Raw genomic sequence first — 22423 nt, forward strand, 5'->3', positions numbered from 1 at the left:
ATGTTCCCTTTCCCAGAAACATATTGGAAATAATTCTGGATAAATACATTTAGAATGGATAAGCAATGAGAGCAATGAGGTCCTGGTGTACAGCACAGGGATCTATATCCAGTCTCTTGAGATAGAACATGATAGAAGGTAATATGAGAATAAGAATGTGTGTGTATATATATATATGGCTGGGTCACTGTGCTGTACAGCAGAAATTGGCAGAAATAAGAAAAGAATTCTCTTTTCTCCAAGCCATGGCTACTAAGCTCTAAAGCATATGTAGAATTTGAAGAATTGGAGTGAAAGCAATTGAGAGGAGTTCCTGCTGTGGCTTAGAGAGTTAAGAACCTGACATAGTGTCTGTGAGGATGTGGGTTCAATCCCTGGACTCGCTCACTGCATTAACAATCTAGCGTTGCCACAAGCTATAGGGTCGGTGGCTCAGAACCATGGCCATGCCCTGGCCGTGGTGTGGGCTGGCAGCTGCGGCTGTGATTCAGCCCTTGGCCTGGGAACTTCCATATGCTCCAGGTATGGCCTAAAAAGCAAAAAGAAAGACAGCAATCAGCACCTCAGGACTCTGGTTCCTAGGATAAGAGTATTTGAGCAGGACTCCAAGCTGGAAGAGGATGGCGGCGGCTGCACTTAAGAGGTTTTTGTCCCAAAGCCCTGGGGAGGCGGGTGACGCTGAGGCCAGAAAGCCTGGCGTGTGGGCACTGTTGGGAGCCAGGACCTGTGTGCTGCTCCAAGACTATGCAGAGGCCTGAAGGGACGAGGCAGCGGCAGCGCAGGAGCATGGCCCAGGCAGGAAGCCCTGTACGTGGGGCTGCTGGGCGGTGCGGCAGCCTGCGGCGACCTAGCGCCAAGCGGGGCAACTTTTGAGGAGGCACTGCGGCTGCGCCAGGGCCTCTCCTGCTGCTGGCGCTTGCCACACGCAGCTGGGACTCCAAAGCATTTGTGCGGCGGCTGCTCTGGCTGCGGGGTCGCGGCTGCCTGTGCCACGTGAACATGGGCCTCTGCTCACTGGTGTACGAGGCACCCTTTGACGCCCAGTTCAGCCCTACCAGACCCGCTGCTGCTACCTGCATCCCCACTGGGCGGACTTCCCTGACCTGATCTTGGATGTGGGCTTCCTGGGCCACTGGTGGGTGCTGGGGATCCGGATGCACGACTGTGACATCAAGGATGACGAGTTCCTGCACCTGCCAGCACATCTGCGTGTTGTCGGGCCCCACCAGCTGCACTCAGAGGCCAAGGAGCGGCTCTTCCATGAGAAGTACAGGCCTGTAGTACTCACCGTGGATCAGGTGGAGCAGGCACTGTGGGAGGAGCAGGTCCTGCAGAAGCAGAAGAAGGACCAGCTCGCCCTGAGCCAAGCCAACCCACTGGCGCCCCTGGAAGTCGCTAGATGAAACCCTGCCAACCCAGGATTGTGTGGTTGGTGAGAATCAGCCTCAAATGTAGAGCGATGGAAATAAATTGTGTATGGTGATCTCTCCGTGGGTTTTCAAAAATTGAGGGCCTCTCTCTCGCCTGCTCCTTTTGAGTTGATGCTAATTCAGAGCCTCCTTGGTCTCAGAGTTGGGAAGAGCAGAGCAACATGCCTTGTAACACTTATCACTGCCGGAAGTAGGGAGGAGCCTTAGATGGAAATAAGCCTTTGCACTGGGCTTATTTCCCCCTCCCCCCCCTACTAAAGTATCACAATTGTTAGGTGACTCCCAAGCTCTCCTAAGAACTTTTAGATTTTCATTTTAAAATTTGAACTGAAATGTTTATCCCCTGTTTCCATGACTAGCATGTTTTTTAAAAAGTAATTTTAAAATAATTATGGTTTCAGAGGAGACTGGAAAAATAGGCATCCTGTGTATCTTCACCCAGCTTCCCCCAAATCATAACTTATGTAATCATTCCCAACCCAGGAAGTTAATATTGGTATGATTATTTGGATTTTATGACAAAACATTTTGCAAAAACAACCTCCCCCACCCCTATTTTTTAGGGCTACACCCATGACAGATGGAAGTCTCACAGTCTAGGGATTGCTGCAGCCACAGCAATGCAGGATCCAAGCAGCATCTTGTGATCTCTACTGCAGCTTGCTGCAATGCCAGATCCTTTAACCCACTGAGTGAAGCCAGGGATTGAACTCTCATCATCATGGATACCAGTTAGATTCTTAACCCATTGAGCCACAACAGGAACCCTCAAAACAACCTGCTTTGGAAGTTCCCATGTGGCACAGTGGGTTAATGATCTGGCATTGCCATAGCTGTGACACATAACATTGGTGTGGATTTGATCCTTGGCCAGGGACCTTCCAGATTCCACAGGTGTGGCCAGAAAAACCACTCAAAACCAAGCTGCTTTTACCATGCATGTACGGATACTGATGTTAAATGACTTGGAGGGACAAAGCATTTTCTGATCTGGAAATCAATACGGAATCATAGCTTCTGGTTATGTTTTACTTCAATAACCCTGAAAACACAGAATTCTATGGAAAGGATATGTTGGTATTCAGAGCTGGGTTATGGTAATCATACTTTTAAAACTAAAATACTAAAAGGAATGTCACTACCTCTGTCACCTATGTGACCTATAGCTAGTTAATAAACCAAGACATGAAATAACCAAAAAGAAAAAAGGAAAATAAAGTTTATTTGGGCAGTGCGCATTATTTTCCATCCTCTTCCCTAACACCTAAAGCAGCCCACCTCCTTAATGGATGTGTTATCTGATGGGGCTGATCATCCACATTACAGAAAGACATTAAGAGAACAGACCTACAGAAAAAGGACCCGTGCTGGGAGCTGATCCACCAGGGGGTGATTTGAAAAGTGGAGTCTGAGACTGTGGCAGGCCCTAGAAAATTACTACCTTGCTCAATGGGATTAGTTGTCCAAAATGAAGAATATTTTCTTCTTGTACCATCCCATTTTCTGATTGCTCTCTTTTTACTGCTTGTTATTATTTCTCTCTTCTGAGCCAGGGGCTGGCCTCCATGGCTGGCAGCATCCTGATCATCAGTACTGTCCTGGGCACAGGAAGAGATCCAACGGCCAGCTATGGTGTTGTGAAAGCAGAGAAAGGGGTTGGTTGCTCTTTTGAAAAGGAAGGGAGAGAGTAGGATGGACAGGAGTTGGGGGTTGATAGATGCAAACTATTACATTTACAATGGATAAGCAATGAGGTCCTACTGTACAGCACAGAGATCTTTATCCAGTTTCTTGAGATGAACATGATAGAAGATATTATGAGAATAAGAACATCTATCTATCTATCTATCTATCTATCTATCTATCTATCTATCTATCTATCTATGTATCTATCTATCTATCTATCTATCTATCTATCTATCTATCTATCTATCTATCTATATGACTGGGTCACTGTGCTGTACAGCAGAAATTGGCAGAACTGAAAATCAGTTATACTTTAAAAAAATAAAAATTACAAAAAGAAAAGAAAAGAATAAGCAAAGAAGGAGTACAGATTTGGGCTTGTCAGGAAATTCTGCTGCTCTCCCATAGTCATTTCTATGACACTGTCATCATTTATTTATGAGAGCTGGAGGCAATTTTCTGATGGATTCAGGGCTGCATCTTCAGCACTTTCTTGAATGTCTGCCCTCCTCTGACAGAGAACATCTCTCGCTGGGGACAGAGAGATGTAACAAGAAGAGGGGTGGAGCCTGGGCCCCTGCAGTCAGCATGGCTCCTCTGTGAGCAGGGTGCAGCTGTCCAAGAGGTGCCTGTGTGCTGGTTGGAAAGGAACAGATGTCCTGGCCAAATCCTTAGCATCAACCTGCCTTGGGTGCTTCCCTGAGTGGAGAGGGAGGAGGAGGACTGGGTGTTTGAGGATATGGATTGGAAGGTTATAAAAATCTAAGAAACACAGTCTACTGAGGCTGAGAGAAGAGAGGAAGGTGAGAGGTCATTAGGAGAGAGTGTGTTTGTGATGGGGGAGAGTGTTCACACCCTCTTTGTCTGTGGCGCACATCAGCTTCTGGGAATATCAGAGCCATAGTTGTGAATCTTTGTTGGGATGAGGTAGGAATGGTAGCCTGATGAGCCCAGCAGAGCATGTGGCGCCATCTACTCATCCACCCACCCACCCTTCAGCCATTCATCTTCTGTCCATCTGTTCATCCATCCACCCTCTTATCCTCTGTCCATCCATCTATTCTCCATCCATCCATCTATCCATCTATCATTTTTCCATCCATCTATCCATCCATCCATCCATCCACCCTCTTATCCTCTATCCATCCATCTATCCTCTATCCATCCACCCTCCTATCCTCCATCTATCCAGCCACTCACACACTTATCCTCTTATCCATCTATCTACTGATCCTCTGTCCATCCATCCACCCTCCTATCCTCTCTGCATCCATCCATATTTATTCATCCATCCATCCATCCATCTACATCCATCCATCCATCCTCTATCCATCCATCCACTCACCCACCCACTTATCTTCTATCCACCTACCCTTCCACCCACCTATCCTCTATCCATCCACCCAGCTGTCTCTCTATCCATCCATCCTTGAGATCCCACATTCTCAGATACTTGTCCTTGGGCAGGTGTGGGACCAGCTGCCTCAGAGTCAATGGGAGAGCTTTCTAAAATGTGGGGCTTCTGGGCCCCACCTCAGCTAGAGAGCCTGGACCAGTGGTTGTCCATGTACAAAGGTGTCCCTGTGCTCCTGAGGTGCAGCTGGAGGCCTGAGAAGCACTTATGATGAGCTTCCTGCCTCCTGCTTAGTCTATATCAGTCAGTTGTCTGTGTGGGTTCAAGAAAGATCATTCAAAAATACACATCTGACCCTGGTCATGTCTTTGTTCAAAGCTCTCAGTATTTGGCACAACCCCCACCCCGCCTCCTCATTGACTCCAAACCCTTAGCTCACACCTGCCCCCAGCCTGGCAGAGCTACCTCTTTCCTGAAAGGTGCTCAGCCCACTCCCATGCCCCCAACCTCTCCCCACAGTGCCTTCCGTCCCCCTGCCTGGCTGGTGTCTGCCCAGCTGTGAGGATTCACCTTCCAGAACCCTGTCCCCTCCTCTTACCCTTGGTTACCCTTCTGTGGCCACCCACTGCCTGATCAGTGTCCCCTGCCCAGTGCTGTTGGAACAGAGAGGCTCTGTTGGACATAGGGTGTATGTGTGACAGCTTTCTCCCACAGACTGCCTGAAGAGATCTGTGTGTTTCTGCTCATGCCCTGTCTAGGCTGGGGTGGATCAGAATGCATTTTCTGCTCATTCCACCTCAATACCATAATGCAAATACATTTGTAGGGGTCGCCCTGAGATGACCTGATTTGGAAAGAAATCCTTGACCTTCATAACTTGAAAGCAGCTGACACTCTCCAGTACCTTCCCTTGGAATACAAACATGAAGCCATCACTTAACAGATTGCCAGTGCTTTATTGCCCTCCCCCAGATGGGCATCCTTCACCCTCCATGGGGCTTGAATGCATTCTGTGCTGTTGGGCTGCTCATGGTGTGGCAGGCAGGTGACTGCAGGTAAGGGGGGGCCTGGGCAGTGTCTCCTTTGTCAAAGCATATTCTGTTTGATAAAACAGCAGACCCGCTCCCATTTAAAGGTGTAGGAGAGTCAGAGGTGTTCACTGTCTACTTCCCTGCTTCCCACCTTTGCTTTCCACCCAGTCTGTAGCCTGGTGTCCTCAGTGGACAGAGCACATTACAACTGCTGGACCTCCTGCCACCATGGTGTCACGTGCAGTGTGTGACTTGCAGTGCAGCAGTGCTGGCAGAATGTGGGGTCATGAGGTCAGCCGGGGAGAGTGGTGACTGAGCCCATGAACATTGGGGTGGGAAATCAACTGCCTTGCAAGCCCAGTGTGGTACAGGGGATCAGGTGTCTCATGAGCCCGGAATCTTGGCATCACCTGGAAACCAAGTAAATCTGCCATGAGCCCCAGGAATGCTGCCTCTGGGTCTGGACTGAGATTTTCTAAGGCAGCCATGTCCTGACCTGCTACCAGCAGCTGCACTGGGGGTGGGGTGGGTGGGCTCACCAACCATGTCCAGTTGGAGTCACGCATGTTTGTTCTTGGCATTTATTCAGTAAGGACTTGGTTGATTATATATTTTTTTGGCATTGGTCTTTTTAGAGCTGCACCCACAGCATATGGAGGTTCCCAGGCTAAGGGTCCAATCCAAGCTGTAGCCGCCAGCCTACACCACAGTCATAGCAATGTGGGATCCTTAACCCACTGAGTGAGGCAAGGGATCGAACCCATGTCCTCATGGATATTAGTCAGGCTAGTTAACCCCTGAGGCATGATGGGAACTCCTTGTTGGTTGATTTGTAAGAAAGTGGAGTAGAGGACTTCATGGTGTGCAGGGGCTTAAGGTTCTCTGGAATGCCTCCATCCTTTGCCTCGCATGGTACATTGGAGCCTTGTGCCCACAGTGGACCCCCTCCTTATCCTTGGCCTCCCCTGTCAGCTCTCGACATCCTCTTTGCTTCAAGATCACCTTAGAGTTCCCTAGTGGCACAGCAGGTTAGGGATCTGGCATTGTCACTGCTGTGGCTCAGGCTGCACCTGTGGCATGGTTTCAATCCTGGCCCAGGAACTTCCTTATGCTGCAGATGTGGTAAAAAAAAAAAAAAAAAAAATTGGACCAGGATGTCTCATACTCTAGTGCCCTCTTTACTGTCTCTGGCAGCCCTGTGCTCTCAAGTCCACCACATCTCAGCCAGACATGGATCTCCAAGCCAAGCTCAGGGCCCACCTCCACTGAATCCCACAAGCTGCATTCCATTGACCTCGTGGTCCCTACCATCCTGCTCCATGGCTCCACGCTGGGCTCCACACTTAGCTGGCCCTTGAGGGTCACCCCAGTAGGTCTCCCACTCCCTTTGCCAACTCTCTTTGTTCACTCATCAGACACCGAGGGAGCACATTCTGTGCAGGATTGTGATAGATTCTGTGGGTACAAAAGTAAAAAAGTCTGAGCACCAGTCCTGAGGGGCTCATAACCCAGAATGAGAGGTGGCCATTCTCCAAATGATTTTTTTTAAGTATAGTTGGTTTACAATGTTGTGCCAGTTTCTGCTGTACAGTAAAGTGACCCAGTCATTCTTTGACCCATACATTCTTTGTCTCATATTATCACCCATCATGTTCTATCCCAAGACACTGGATAAGTTCCCTGTTCTGTACAGCAGGACCTCATTGATTGTCCATCCTAAATTTAATAGTTTGCCTCTACTAACCCCAAACTCCCAGTCCCTCACACTCCCTCCTCCTCCCCCTTGGCAACCACAAGTCTGTTCTCTGTGCCTGTGAGTCTGTTTCTGTTTTGTAGATAGGTCCATTTGTGTTATATTTTATTTTATATCTGTGTGTGTGTATGCGTGTGTCTGTGTACACTATATTTTAGATTCTGCATGTAAGTGATAACATATGGTGTTTGTCTTTCTCTTTCTATCTTACTTCACTGAATATGAGAATCTCTAGTTGCATCCATGTTGTGCAAATGGCAATATTCTGTTCTTTTTTATGGCTGAGTAGTATTCCATTGTGTATATGTACCATATCATTATCCACTCACCTGTCAATGGACATTTAGGTTGTTTCCACGTCTTGGCTATTGTGAATAGTGCCACAATGAACATAGGGGTGCATGTGTCTTTTTGAATGAAAGTTTTATCTGGAAATGTGCTGAGGAGTAGGATTGCTGGGTCATATGGTAGTTCTATATTTAATTTTCTGAGGTACCTCCATACTGTTTTCCATAGTGGTTGTACCAATTTACACTCCCACCAACAATGCAAGAGGGTTCCCATCTTTCCACACCCTCTCCAGCATTTGTTATTTCTTAACTTATTAATGATGGCCATTCTGATTGGTGTGATGTGGTACCTCATTGTAGTTTTGATTGGCAATTCTCTAATAATTAGTGATGTTGAGCATTTTTTCATGTGCCTACTGGTCATCCATATAGGGCTGCGTTTGTGTTTCAGTGGTGGAGAAAGGAGTTGGGTGGGGGAGGGCAGGCTCAAGGAAGGCCCCTCAGAGGAGGAGGAACATGGACCAGGCCTGGCAGCTGGGGGTGAGGGCAGTGGGCAGCATACCTCCTCCCTCGCATGCCTTAGAGTGCTCTCAGCCACCTGTTGCTCCCAAGACACTCCTGCTGTCTCCCAGCCCAGCCATCACTCATGCCATCCCCCAGTACCTTCTTCTGCAAAGTTGGTTCTATCCTTGGCATCTTACCCATCTCCCCCTTTCCTAGTATTTCACCTTCCTTGGATCCCTTCTGCACTTTCTATTTTGGCCATGACGTTTCCTGTTTTGTACCTTTTGTCATTTACTTTCCCCATCTCCCTACTCCTAGGATTTCCTTGAAGGACTGATGGGGCCATGGAACTTCAATCACTTATGGGCCCTTGACTAAGCAAAGGGCAAAAAAAGCAGAGCAACTGAGTGCACTGGGATGTTTATGACCTTGGCTCTTTTGTTGGTGTAGTTGAGTGGCCCACAGAGTTAGAAAGTGGACAATGTCTGCCGTGGATACTGGAAGACCCTTGGCATCTGAGGAGAACACTCAGAGGCACTTTTTCTTCTCTCTGTCCATGTAGGGTTCGATGACCTTCAGGTGTGCACTGACCCAGGCATCCCCAAGAATGGCTTCAGGATGCCCAGCGGAGGGGTTTTCTTTGAAAGCTCTGTCACTCAGTTGCACTGCCAAGACAGATTCATGCTGAAGGGCTCTACAATGAGATTGTGTATGAAACACCTGAAATGAACCCTCGGCTGAGTCCCAAGTGATAAGCCCATGTGTGTGCAGGAAGGTAAAGTGCTCCCCCACCCCCACTCTACCACATGGAAGCCACTCACATGATGGGCATGTGGCCACTGGGGTACAGGGCTGGGTGCCAGACTGGCTGGTACCTTGGGATGCACTCTGCTTCAAAGCTGATCCTGCAGCCTGATGGAGGAGCCTGTGTGTGAGGTCAGGGCTGGGGCAGGGGAGAAATGCATCTGGACATTACAAATAATCATCCTCCTTCTCTGTCTCAATTATCATCTGATTTATCACCATTTTTGTCAATGCAAGAGAGCAACTCAGATAACATTGGGGCTATTTATTAGTGCACTGCCAACTCAGCACTTATGTTCCTCAATAAAATGTGCAGGAAATATATTGGCCCCAAACTGTGTCTAATGATATGGAAGATGCATGTGTTAGAGGAATAAATCAATTACACCTTATCAAGTTCTGTGTTAGACATGATTCATTTAAGGAAAGAAAGAACTGTGGCAAGTAGTGATTGATTGATAAGGTATATGTTTATTTCTAGCAATTATTCCTAAATTTATTGGTCATGACAAAATATTCATTTACTTCTACTAATTATCTCTAAGTCTGTTGGTTGAAACAACTTTATATGTAGGTGTGTGTATCTATATGTGTGTGTATATATTTTGCTTGTTTGTGTTTACTCTTTGGATATACTTTTAGAGTTTAAAAGAAGTCACTGAGTTTAATTGCAATGCCAAATTGTTCATGACATATCTCTCATGATTGACAAGGCTGAAATAGGAAAAACTGTGAATCAGGAAATAATTCTAGCCCTGAACTGCCAATAGGCATAGAATTTATATTTCATCAATATCATTAGAAGGGGTTTCACTTTCTCTTAACACCATTATTGATTTGGAGGATGGAGCTTTTATAATAATGCTATGTGAACTCTTGTTCTGATTTAGTGTCTGTCTTCTTTATGACACTTTTAAGATAATTTGATTTGACATACATTTATCAAACATCAAATTTGCTCCTCCTTATGGAAATTATGAAGGATGGGTAATTTATGTGTTAACCCTTAAAGGACTTGATATCTTTGCTTTTATTTCCAAGGTATTTTTTAAAGTCAAAATTTATACAAAGAATTTAGGTTTTTAAAAATAAATTTACTTTTTCCTCTTACATGCAGTCCAAGCAAGCTATTATTTCCTTAAGTTATAGAAACTAAAATTTTATTTCATTTGCATCTTAAAACTTACTTGCTGAAACCTATGAACCAAGGTACCCACCCAGTGCCTAAAAGACAGATAAGCTCAAAAACATCAGAGAACAAAGGAAACCAATGAGCTTCCTCACTATTGCCCAAGATGAGGGTCTTCTGTTTCTTTGTCATCCTAGGGGGGAAAAAAAGGCTTAGGCCTATTTAGGTAAGCATCTTTCCACCTTTGTAGGTAACTATGTATTGCATAGCAATTCCAAAAAGGGGAGTGCAAAACCACCTGGGAGTAGAGGCTTCTCTTGTACTGGTCTGTCAGCACAATTCTTAACACTTGGCTCCAGATGTGTGGGGAAGGCAGTAGAGAGTCAGCTTTTTGGATTAAGCAAGGTGCTTCTGATCGATGGCACAGGCCTCCTCATTTCCAGTCACAATGTTGTGCTGGAAGCATCATTTTAGGAAGTTTGGAATAACAGGTATTGCCTTTCTCAGCATGATGGTATAATTATTTTGAATCAAAATGGTGATTTTGGAGTTCCTGCTGTGACTCAGCAGGTTAAGAACCTGACTACTCACATCCATGAGGATGCAGATTTGATCCCTGGCCTTGATCAATGAGTTAAGGATCCAGCATTGCTGTGAACTACAGTGTAGGTCGCAGATGCAGCTCAGATCTGGCATTGCTGTGGCTGTGGCTTAGATGGCAGCTCAGATTCAACCCCTTGGTGGGGACCTTCCATATGCTGCAAGTGCAGCCATAAAAAAGAAATAAAATGGTGACTTTGTTGGTCTTTGAAAAGTTTGTATAAAGACATTAATCTGTTACCCTTGCAGTGGAGAAAACCATCACAGTCTGAGCCTCTGGACGTGGCTCACAGGGGTGAGGGGAGGGTACTTGTCTACTCCACACGTGTTGTATAGTAGGGACAAAGCTAAATTCTTTTGTCCCCTGATTTATAAATTGTCTTTATTCCTTGATTAAGATTTATACTGGCCAAATGGTAAGGGCTGCTGAATTCATTTATTTCCCTTGTCAGGTAATTCTTGGAAGGCTAATGGATTTTTTTGGCATGGTGATAAGCCTGATAACAATAATAAATACTCACATCTTTATAGGTCACTAGAGTTTAAAAGTACAGTCAGATTCACTATCTCATTGAACCCTACAAGGCAAGTCCTATTGTCCTCATTTCCTGATTAGGAAACTGAGGCTCAGCGACATTCATCTTCTTTGTCCAAGTCACACAGCTGAGGAGTAAGCAGTGGATCTGTGACTAGTTCTCAGCCAGCACTTTTTCCTCTCCAGCATTAGGTCTGATTTTCTTCTTGGTGTCACAAAATCCCAATTGTCATCAGTTACACAACCCAGTGTTATGCCAAAAAGGATCATCAACATTCAGAGTTGAAGGGACTCCGTAATCAGATAATTCAGGCCCTTGTTTGCATTTAGTTTTTGTTTGATCAGTAGGGAAACTGAGTCTCAGAGAAGGTAAGAGCCTTCTCAGACTTAACTGGTGATTTAGGGACAAATCTGTTCTAGCTCAGGTCCTGTCAGTGTGACCTGGACTCCTTCCAGATTTCCCTGCTGTCAGGCAGTTCTGCCCGACACACGGATTTTATTATATTTTTACTTATTTATTTGTTTTTGTTTATGCCTGCAGCATACAGAAGGTTTCAGGCTAGGGATTGAACCCATGCCACAGCAGAGACAATGCTGGATCCTTACCCTACTGAGACTTCAGGGAACTTTGAGAGGTACAAATGTAAAAAAGAAAAAATTTCATTTGCAATAAATGCTTTGACATTTTTCTTTTTATCACTGCAGCATATGGAATTTCCCAGGCTGGGGGACAAACCAGAGCTGTGGCTGCTGGCTACACCACAGCCACAGCCAAACTGGATCTGAGCCACATCTCGACCTATGTGCAGCTTGCATTAATACCAGATCCTTAACCCACTGAGCCAGGCCTTGGATTGAACCCACATCCTCACAGAGACAACCTCAGATGCGTAACTCACTGAGCCACAGTGGGAACTCCCTTCAAATGCTTTGATAGCAGGAATGTGCTCTCCAGAAGCAAGGTGGTATTAAGGCAGATGATTTTTTGTGCATTCACACAGATTCCCTTTCTTCTCCTCCTCACTTTGCACTGCTACATGAACCAGCCCTCTCTCCCTTCACTCCATTCCAAATAGTTTATTCCAAGTAATCTCACTTATAAGAGTTTGGACTTACAAATATTAATTTCCTGGTACCCAAAGCCTGCAGCTTAAGAGGTGCCACTATTATTCCAAGCAACTTCTGTTAAGACTAGAATCTACATATCCCTAAGCAGGGGTGAGGATGCTTATGGTCCAGGGAGCAGGGACATGACCAGTATGATGGAGAGGGGACCATGTAGTTGGAAAAGGATTGAAATATTCCCTGTGTGCACAGGGCTGCTGACATAGTAAGTACAGTGAACAAAGCCACCATCTTGGGCTCTTCCTTTCCAAGATCACTCAACTAGTGTCCTGGGGGCCACTTTCTCTGGGAAAATACAACCCCTTCCCCGCATTTTGGAAGAAAAGGTATACGTAAAATTAGATTAACTCTGTGTAAATTCACTTGACAACAAAACCAGGATTAGGACCTGCATCCTGGAGTTTCCATTGTGGTGCAGCAGAAACAAATCCAACTAGGAACCATGAGGTTGTGGGTTTGATCTCTGGCCTTACTTAGTGGGTTAAGGATCCAGCATTCTCATGAGCTGTGGTGTAGGTTGCAGAGTTGGCTTGGATCTGGCATTGCTGTGGCTCTGGAGTAGGTTGGAAGAAATGGCTCTGATTCAACCCCTAGCCTGGGAACCTCCATATGCCTTGGGTGTGGCCCTAAAAAGACAAAAAAGACAAGAAAAAAAAAAAAAAAGACCTGCATCCTGACTCCTAGTTCAGTGCTCTTTCCATCATACTGATGTTGTGCAAAACAAGCTGCAGGTCAGATTCACCTGGGGGACTTTTATTTATTTTTTTCTATTTTTTTTTTCACATTTTAACAACATGAAGATTTTGTTATTATAAATTTCAAAACAAAATTGAGGAATTTCCACATAATATTTATAACCTTCAAAGTACAATATTAATACGTGTCCATTAGTTAGAAATAACAGCAGTATGTTAGGCTACAGAGTTTAGCATAAAACCAGTTTACAAATATGAAAAACAGTAATGGTTCAATATTCACCATTACACATGAATCCATTTCTTCCAGAAAAAAAATTTTAAAAAAATTAAAATTTCACTATGACAAAATATTAAAATAACACCCCAAACATGCCACAATCACTATTCACAAATAAAGTTAAAATGAAATATACAAAATTTCACTTAATACTGTCAAATAACAATAAACTACAAGATTTCCAGAACAGAAACGGTAGGGCCCCTGAATGTTTTACAGTGAATGTCAGGAAAAGGATTAAGTTATGACTTATTTTCATGATATATAAGCCAAAAATTTACATGACCATTTCAAAATATACCAATTAAGATTTATCATTTGTAAGATGCACTAAACAAACAGTCCTTAAAGGTGAACACAAATGCTTCATTAAAACACTGTAACAACACCAAGGTGTGTTTATGATGTTCAAAGATTCATAATTAAAACTGTAATATTTACTCTCTCTGGTAAACAGATAATACCCATAATGCTTTTCAAAAAATCCTCTAAGTCCTCATTGCTCTCTTCTGTATTTATCATGGCTCATTTCAAAGGCATATTACAGCTTTCAGCTGATTCCAAGTGAATATTATTAAAACACACACATACACACAGCTCCCAAATGAAATAACTTGTTCCCCAATGAAGTATCATCCTTTTGAATAAAAGAACTGTATTTAAAACAGTCAAAAACAAGACTTCTCATGTTCAACTAGAAGAGTTTAGTTTTAATTAAATTAAAGCACAATGTATCACCAAGTGTATTAGTATACAAATATCCAATAATAGGCAGTAAATATTTCTAAAATGAGGAAAGTTAAAAATAAATACTTTTGGTGACTTAATTTACTGGTGTCTAATGCGAGATTCCCAAAATATCAGGTATTCACTTGCTTGAGTCAACTTCTGAATCACATGGTTTCCTAAACATAAGGGTGCTTATCAATTTTTTAGCTACTCTATTTGCCAATGTTCAGAAAAAAACACATAGCATGATCTTAAGAGTGTTCAAGATGGCTCACTTATTTTACTGTTAAGCAAAGCTAAATTTACATTCCAGGAAACACTGCAGTTTAATTTTAAAAACAAACAAACAAAAAATGCAGCAGTAAAACACTTTGTGAGGAGAAACAGATGCATTCACATATAATAAAGCCACTGCAACTTCTTCAGGCATTCAACTGTTGTGTTAAATAAACAGACAGGAGTTATTTAGCAGCAATGATTCTGCAATACATAATGCACTGTGTTTCTCAGTCCTGCACAAAAATTGCAGCTACAGTTACATCAATAGCTGTAACCTATTGGCTCTAATGGCAGAGAAGACCTTAAAACCAAATGTACCAAAAAATTGTCACACTGTGACAACAAATACAAAAACAATTTGTAGGTATGAAATAAAATGACTCCACTGTGAAGAGGACAGTGTAGACAAATGAACATTCCACGTCCACCAAAATAAATAACTGCCTTCAGATCTGAGTCCTTGATTGATAAGAAAGGCTGGGGGCTGGGCTTGAAACCATTTCATCAGACTTAAAAAGCATGCTCTGTCTTCTGTTATTCCCATGTCTTAAATAGAAAGTCATTTTATGAGGCAGTTCAAGGTTCAGGTTTATCCCACATACAGTATTTGGTGACTCTATGAAGCTAATGTTCCCACCAGCAAAAGCTAATACACCATGGCAAGAGTGATCAGCATTGTCTTAAATGACCCTCTTGTTGATGGGGTCAGTCTATAGCATCTGTGCTTCGAAGTGATGAACCTGATGACTAGGGAAGCACAAGATGCATCTTCTGCCTCAGGTGCCAGGGATAGCATGTACACTGATCAAGTCAGGTCACTTGTAAAAGGTCTTTGTGCCATTTGCAGCTTTCAGGATCCCTCCTTTGACTGAGTCAGATTTCTTTCTTAAGGATTACTGAGCTGCCCACATCAACAGAAAAGTGAGTGCATGCAATGCTAAATGTACACAGTTTTGGAATGCACTGTACATTGGCTTTTACATTGACAATTTTATTCATCAATTTATAAACCAAACACTTGATTCCACACAAAATTTTATGATTGACACATGAAATGGTTTATGACAAACACACCTTTCTCTGGATAGGAAGAATTTCAAAAACCCAGGTCCTTTTGCAACTGAATCTCTTTCAAACTGAATATTGACACACTTTCAGGTAAAGCATGTATTCTTCAAAAGTACACATGTTTCATGTCCTCTTCTGCTGAAACCCTTTTCTTAGATTCATACTGAAGAAATTTTGTTATCAATTCAATTCCTTCAGAGTCTAATCTGGGTGGATGGTTAATTAGAGGCTGTGGTTTATATTTTGGAAAGTTGTAGTTCTTGAACTCATCATTTGAAGAAACACCTGGCCAAGTTTCCTGAGATGGAGTTCCCAGCAGTCAGAAGATTAAGTGTAGTTCATCTTCCACAGTTGATCCTGGAAACAGAGGTCTTCCAGAAACCATTTCAAAGAAAATGCAACCAACACCCCACATGTCAATCTGTGTTGAGTACTCTGAGGAACCGAGAAGCACATCAGGTGGCTGGCACCACAGCATGACAACTTCATTTGAGTAGGTCTTTGTGGGAACTGACTTGGCTCTGGCTTGTCCAAAATCTGCTAGCTTTAATTCTCTTTCATTAATGAGGAGGTTCTGTGGTTTTAAGTCTTGGTACAAGAACTTTCTTCTGTGGCAATATGCCAAATCACATAGAATCTGGTATAGGAACAGCTTTACATTGGGCATACCCATGATGTTGCCACAGTCATCCATGTACTGTTTAGATCTTTATCCAGATACTCAAAGACGAGGGTCAAAGACTTATCTGTGTGAACAATGTCATGTAAGGTTACAATATTTGCATGTTTTAGATCCTTTAATAGTGAAACTTCTCTTATTGCTGTGTAGGGCGCACCTTCTTCATGTTCCAATTGGATCTCTTTCAATGCCACAAAATTCTCTGTCAGTTTACTTCTTCCTTTATATACTGTTGCATATGTACCCTCTCCAAGCTTTTCTAACTTGATGTAGGTTTCCATTTTTCCAAACCCATTTTCTGATAAGGAAACTCTCCAAGACCTTTGGCTCATTGGTTGAGCAAATGGTGGACGGTTCATCTGCAACTTTTCAAGATGCCCATTAGGTATTCTGATATCTGCAGACAGTGATAACTGCTTATTTAAATCCTCCATGGAGATGCGTCTATGTATATGACTTCTAAGACAAACACCCATAGGTGACTGGACTTCATCAGATGATGTCCCTGAAGCTTGGTCACTCTCAACATCTGATCCCATTTTTAGATTTTCATGAACCATATCTAATCTGCTTCCATTTCTGGTCATTGCCATGAAGGAACCAACGCCTCCTCCAATAACGCTATGTGGTCTCTGAAGAGGGGCTTCCTGAAGGACCGCGTGTACTGGTGGAGGAAGCAATGCATACTGTGAGAGGTTGGAGGCCTGCCATTCTTCACAATAGGCTCATTATCCTTGCTGCTGTTTTCTTCAATAGTCATTTGTTCAGCCAATGCAGACAATGATTCATCAATAGTCTGGCTTCTTCGAAGGCTGAGGGATAGCCTTCTCTTAAATTTGTTCATCCTATCAAATTGAATGTGATTTAAAAAATTCTTAAGAAACTGCCAGAGCTAGCACCATTCTGATCAGTCAGCAGCAATCCTCCAGGAAAAGATTACAATTCACGGAAGGCAGCAAGTGTGGGGGCCACGTCCTGAGCCCAGGCAAAGCGAGGCAGTGTGCAGACTGAAAGAAGCTCTGCTGACACCCACAGAGACTGGATGCAGGTCTGGGTCCCAGTGGCCAGCAGACCTGAGGGGCCTCCGAGGCACAGGCCTCCACCGCAGCCACCACCTTCCAGTTCAAGCTGAGGGTCTGAGCCTCCAAGAGGGGCCACATGTTCCTCATGTGTTGCCAAGCCCCCCAGATAACATGGCTTTCAAGCTGCGGGGCCACGCAGGCCATGCACTTATCCCCTTTGAGGAGCAGAGCAGGAGCCAGGCAGCCTGGGAAGTGCTGAAACCCAGCTGAGGCTGCCTGGCTAGATGTGGGCTCCTTCTTTTCTGGTGCCAGATCATGAGGAGCTGAGGACACTGAGGGCAGCCACTCTTGCTCACTGCATGTGCCTCACTTTCTCACTCTGAGGCTGCAGATTGATGCCACCACCTGTCCCCCCTGGGGTGGCAGGGCTGGGGTACTTTTAGAAATAACGGTGCCAGGAGCTTTCTCCAAGACCTCCTATTTTAGTTGTTCTGGGCAGTGGGAATTCAACCATGGTATTTCTGAAAGCTTCCAGTGTCCTTGCAGTTACTGCTGCCAGCTGCACTTTGTCTCCACATCATCATCTGCCTGTGGCCAAAGGTCACATAGAGCACAGGAGAGCAGTCCCTGTCTTTGCCCAAACCTGCCATGTCTCCATGGTGAACCCCTCTCTGCTCTAGTTCCTTGCAGAATGCACCAGGGGAGGAAATGAAATCATTCAGCAAGCATTATTTTTAAGTACTTCCTAAAATATTTTGATTCTCATAGACCTGACCAGGATGGCTATAAAATATGAGTAATTTGATGGGAAGAAGATTCTTTAAGTTTCCTGGAGAGAAGGTGCAATGTGAGTTTCAGTGTGATTATTACATTATAAATTTTTAATTGAAAAATTCAACTTGACTCAGGAGCAAAAAAAGATGGCAGATAACTCTTTTATTCAGTGAAACTGGGGGTGGGGGCAGATATTTGTCAAAAGCAAGGCAGCCGTACTTCTTTTTTACAGTTCCTCCTATATTAAGGTGAGTTGTCTTCCAGCTCCAGAAACTGCACCAATACAGATGGATGCTTTAAAAATGTTTTATTCAGGATCATTTTCTTCTCATATGCATTTTCTATCCTTTAAAATTTCTTTCTTCTTACCTTAGATGTGGGTTATCAGAAAGAGCAGCCTGTGCCCACAGGGGCAAATATTTACATGTTTTTGCCTAACATACTCTTCTCATTTTCCATCCTCTAAGATGGGAAGGGGAAGGGAGTGCCTCTCCCTGTCTTCAGGAGCACTGCCATTTATTTGTGCTTCTGGTAACAGAAGTCACTGCTTTCCTCCTCTCCTTCCCTTGTGGCTTCTGTGTGAGTTTGGGTTTTTGTTCTTAAAATGATGTCTTTCACTTAACTCTGGTAAGACTTGAAAGGAAAAAAAAAAAAAAAACAGAGGAAATAAGATCAGGTCAGATGGGGGCAGATGCAGTAAAGATAAATGACAGAAATGATCAGTTATCATTGTTGCAAGATGACAGCTGGACCACCTCAGACAAGGGTTCACAAGCCTGCACAACTGAGCCCCCTGTAGTGCAGAGGAAAATCCCAATCCTAGCAGCCTTTACCAGCTGCCTCCTGTCATCTCCCATGGTCTGTGAGTGCTGAGACTTGCCCTTTCTCTACAGGGACCATGGAGGTAGGGAGTTGAGTTGCTTTAAGTCACAGAATTATTAGGCAATGGCGGAACATCCCCACATTCCATATCCTTGTCGGATTATGTACAAAGGTCACAAAATGAGTGTTAGAAAGGTGTTGCACCAAGCTGATCATGGAGATTCCCCCAGAAAGCAGTTTTTCACAAGCTCAGAACTAAAATGACCCAGAATTAGGTTGGCCACTTATGGAAAATGCAGGGTATCCTTCCAAACCTATCACAGATGAAGTTCTTTTTCCCTTAAGCCAGTCTTGAGCAGTTTAGGGCCGACTGTGGCTCCCCAGTCTGCATCTTGAGAGTCCTGTTAGAGTGAAGATCTTGGCATTCCTCTTGTGGCCCAGAGGGTTAAGAACCCAACTAGTATCCATGAAAACTCAGGCTTGATCCCTGGCCTCACTCAGTGTGTTAAGGGTCTATCATTTCTGTGAGCTGTGGCATAGTTTGCAGATGTGGCTTTGATCTGGCATTGCTGTGGTTGTGGTGAAGGCAAGCAGCTACAGCTCCAATCTGACCCCTAGCCTGGGAACTTCCATATGCCACAGGTGTGGCAGTAGAAATAATAAATAAATAAAATAATGCAGATCTTAGAAGACCACCCTGGAGGCAGAATGAGAGGCTCAGCTACAGTGCTGCCTCCCAGCTGCTCAGATAAGAACTTGTTCTTTACTCCAGGTCATAGTCCTCAGGGCTGGGCCAGGGGGCTTGTTAACCCTGAGCCAACCTTTGTGTTTGAACTGCTGTCTTTCACCTAGTTGGTCACCTTGCATATCCATCCAGCAGTGGTTCTCCATGTTTTACTTCATGGGAATTGCCCTAGGAGCATGTTAAAAATGCACATTTCCAGGCCTACTCTGAGAGGTTTTTCTGCACTAGGAATCTGAATTTGGCAGGCACCTCCAGGAGATTCTCGTGCTGGCAGGCCTCAGAGCATGGCTTGTGATACTTGCCATAGGTGCGCCAAAGTGGAACATGAAGACAGAGGATAGAACCTTGGAAATGGCCTTCTCTGATTTTTCTTGTGGGCTCAATTCTGGCAACCAAATGCTTCTATCACCTCCTTGTTGAAAATGAAAGTTACTTTCCACAAGGTGGAAAGAGACCTCCATGTTTTCTTTTTTTAATAAAGTATTTAAAATTCTGTTTATTAAGAGAAAAGCAAGAAATTAGGTCATTTTGTCTCCTAGGGTGAAACCTTCTAAACCAAACCCAGTTTCTCCAAAAACCTCTAAATTTACATATGAGGTCAAATAGCCATCTGGAAAATAATTTGGCATCTATGTTGATAAGATGGATTGGCCTGCCTCAGTCTTTATTTCTTTGTAGTGTTCTTGTCAGTTTTTACCATCAAGGTCATGCTACACTCATAAAATGAGGGATTGTTGTCTTTCTGAATAGAAGTCTTAAAAGAGTTTGAATAAGACAGGTGCTATTTCTTCCTTAAATATTTAGTGTAATTCATGGGAAGCCACCTAGAGTTTCCTTTGTGGGAAGGTTTTTTAGTTTTGAATTCAGTTTGTTCTACATTTTTTAGGATTATAACCACTTTCAGTTTTTTCTTGTGTCAGTTTTGGTAAATTATACAGTTATTGTTCAATTGTTTTAGGAATTCAGTTGAATCTAACATTTCTAATTTCTTGGTGTAAAGTTTTCCATAACTTTTTTTTTAAATTTTTCAAATCAGGATTTGTAATGGTGTCCCTGCTTTATTCTTTTATGGTTGTGTGTGACCTCTCTTTTTTTATTTTTTTGATTTCAAAGAACTAGCTTTTGCATTTGTGGATTTTCTCTTATGTATGTTTCTTTTCCCATTTCATTAATGCTTTTGCTCTTTTCATTATTATTTACTTCCTTGTACTTTCTTTAGGTTCAGCTGCCATTTTTCTAACTTTTCTAGAGGAATTCTTAATTTGGGTACTTAATAATGGATTCTAAATTTTTGTGTTCCTAGTACTATACCTCAAAATACATAAAGCAAAAGTTCATGGAACTTTAAGGACAAGTCCACAATCACAATGAAAGTTTTTAATGTTTCTCTCTTAGAAATTTATAGAACAATCTACTATGTATAGAAAACAATGTTACTAGCAAACTCTAACCAACTGTGAGATATATACTCTTGATTTTCAGATATTTCTCTTTTTCTAATATGTGCATTTATGATTAGAGGGAAATTTAGAGCCATAGTTTTATCTGTGGGCATACATTTTAATATGTAGCATTTTCATTGTTATTTGATTCAAAGCATTTTTCTTTTTAACCATGATTTCTTTTGGGGCCCATGGATTATCTAGAAAGGTATTACTTAATTTCCAAACATTTGGGGATTTTACTAAATTTTCAAAGTCTCCCTTCTGTATCCACATGTTCTGCTAGGATTCCACTGAAGATTCAACCAACCTCAGATTGAAAATATTCACCCACACACAGAGAAAAATTCTAGAAAGTTCCAAAAAGCAAAATTGAATTTGCTGCACACTGGCAATGATTTACCTAGCATTTATATTATTATTTGCAACTATTTACATAGCACCTACATTGTATTAAGTACTACAAGTAATTGAGAGATGATTTAAAGTACAGGAGGATATGAATATGGTATGTGCAAATACTTTGCCATTTTATGTAAGGGACTTCAGCATCCATAGATTTTGGCATCCATGGGGTGGGAGGAGTTCCTAATTGGAACGAGTACCCCGTGGATACTTAGGGATGACTGTATGTATTTCTATTTTCATTTCACCATGGCCAGGAAACATGCAGTATAATTTCAGTCTTTTGAAATGTATGGAGACTTTCTTTATGCCCCAGTATGGCCAATTTTTATAAATGTTCTATGTATGCTTAAAAGAAATGTATGAGAGTAGACAGCCAAGAATGCATGAAGAATTACTCTTCAAGTGTTAACTATAAGGAAATACTTTAGCAAAACACAGATGCTAGATGCCTTTGTCAACCACAAATAAATAAAATACAGCAATCTATAAGTCAAAGAAAAATGCTAAGTATAAGAAACATGATTGCTTATAGTAACTTTACTGTGTCCCCCTCTCTGCCACATGGCTACTTCTCAGTGGTTTAAGCATGACCTGGAGATAGTTTCTTGTAAACATTGAGCTAAGAGCCATGACGTCTTGAACATCCTGTTCTTCAGGTTCCATGAGAGTCAATATCCTATAAAAAAGAAAGAAACAGCCTGAACTAGTCCTGTTCCCAAAGCAAAACTACCCATGTGTTGGTGGCTCTTTTGCTATAAAGCACCCACTCTGTCCAGTTGTATCCTTTCTGAAGAGCATCACTCTTGCCTCTGCTTTTCTCTGCCTTATGTTGCTTGTTTATTTTGACATCATTGGCCACTGTTGATTCCATTCAGCATCTTCACCCTGATCCTGAGTAGACAGTGGTGATCAGGACCATGTTCTCTGGGAACTACTTCAGGGAACAGTAGTGTGTGGAACAGCACCAACACAGAACAGTGATTCTGAGGGATGGTAGTAGATAATAAGTGAAAAAAAAAAACATTCTGTGGTGCAAAGTTTGAGGATCCTCAAAACCCACCATCACCTCTGAAACCAACTGCAAGTATGGGAGCCCCCAGACTGTCACTTCTTTTTTTTTTTTTTTTTTTTTTTTTTTTTTTTTTTTTTTTTTTTTTTTTTTTGTCTTTTTGCTATTTCTTTGGGCCGCTCCCGCGGCATATGGAGGTTCCCAGGCTAGGGGTTGAATCGGAGCTGTAG

At 43.0% G+C, this 22423-nt stretch overlaps 3 pseudogenes; 2 read left to right on the forward strand and 1 right to left on the reverse strand.

The window, feature by feature from the left end:
* The first annotated feature begins 620 nt into the window (after positions 1 to 620).
* Positions 621 to 1403, forward strand: LOC146398893 (mitochondrial import inner membrane translocase subunit Tim29 pseudogene; annotated as a pseudogene).
* A 1592-nt stretch (positions 1404 to 2995) lies between these two features.
* LOC146398894 (sushi domain-containing protein 4-like) overlaps positions 2996 to 22423 on the forward strand; it is a 60536-nt pseudogene continuing 41108 nt past the window's right edge.
* On the reverse strand, positions 15261 to 16837 carry LOC146398895 (cyclin-dependent kinase 17 pseudogene; annotated as a pseudogene).

This window comes from Sus scrofa, chromosome 10 (assembly GCF_054392235.1).
Source record: "Sus scrofa isolate SSC_HxYL_T2T_F1_AM1 chromosome 10, Sscrofa_HxYL_maternal_Yorkshire_Landrace_v2.0, whole genome shotgun sequence".
NCBI classification, from domain to species: domain Eukaryota; kingdom Metazoa; phylum Chordata; class Mammalia; order Artiodactyla; family Suidae; genus Sus; species Sus scrofa.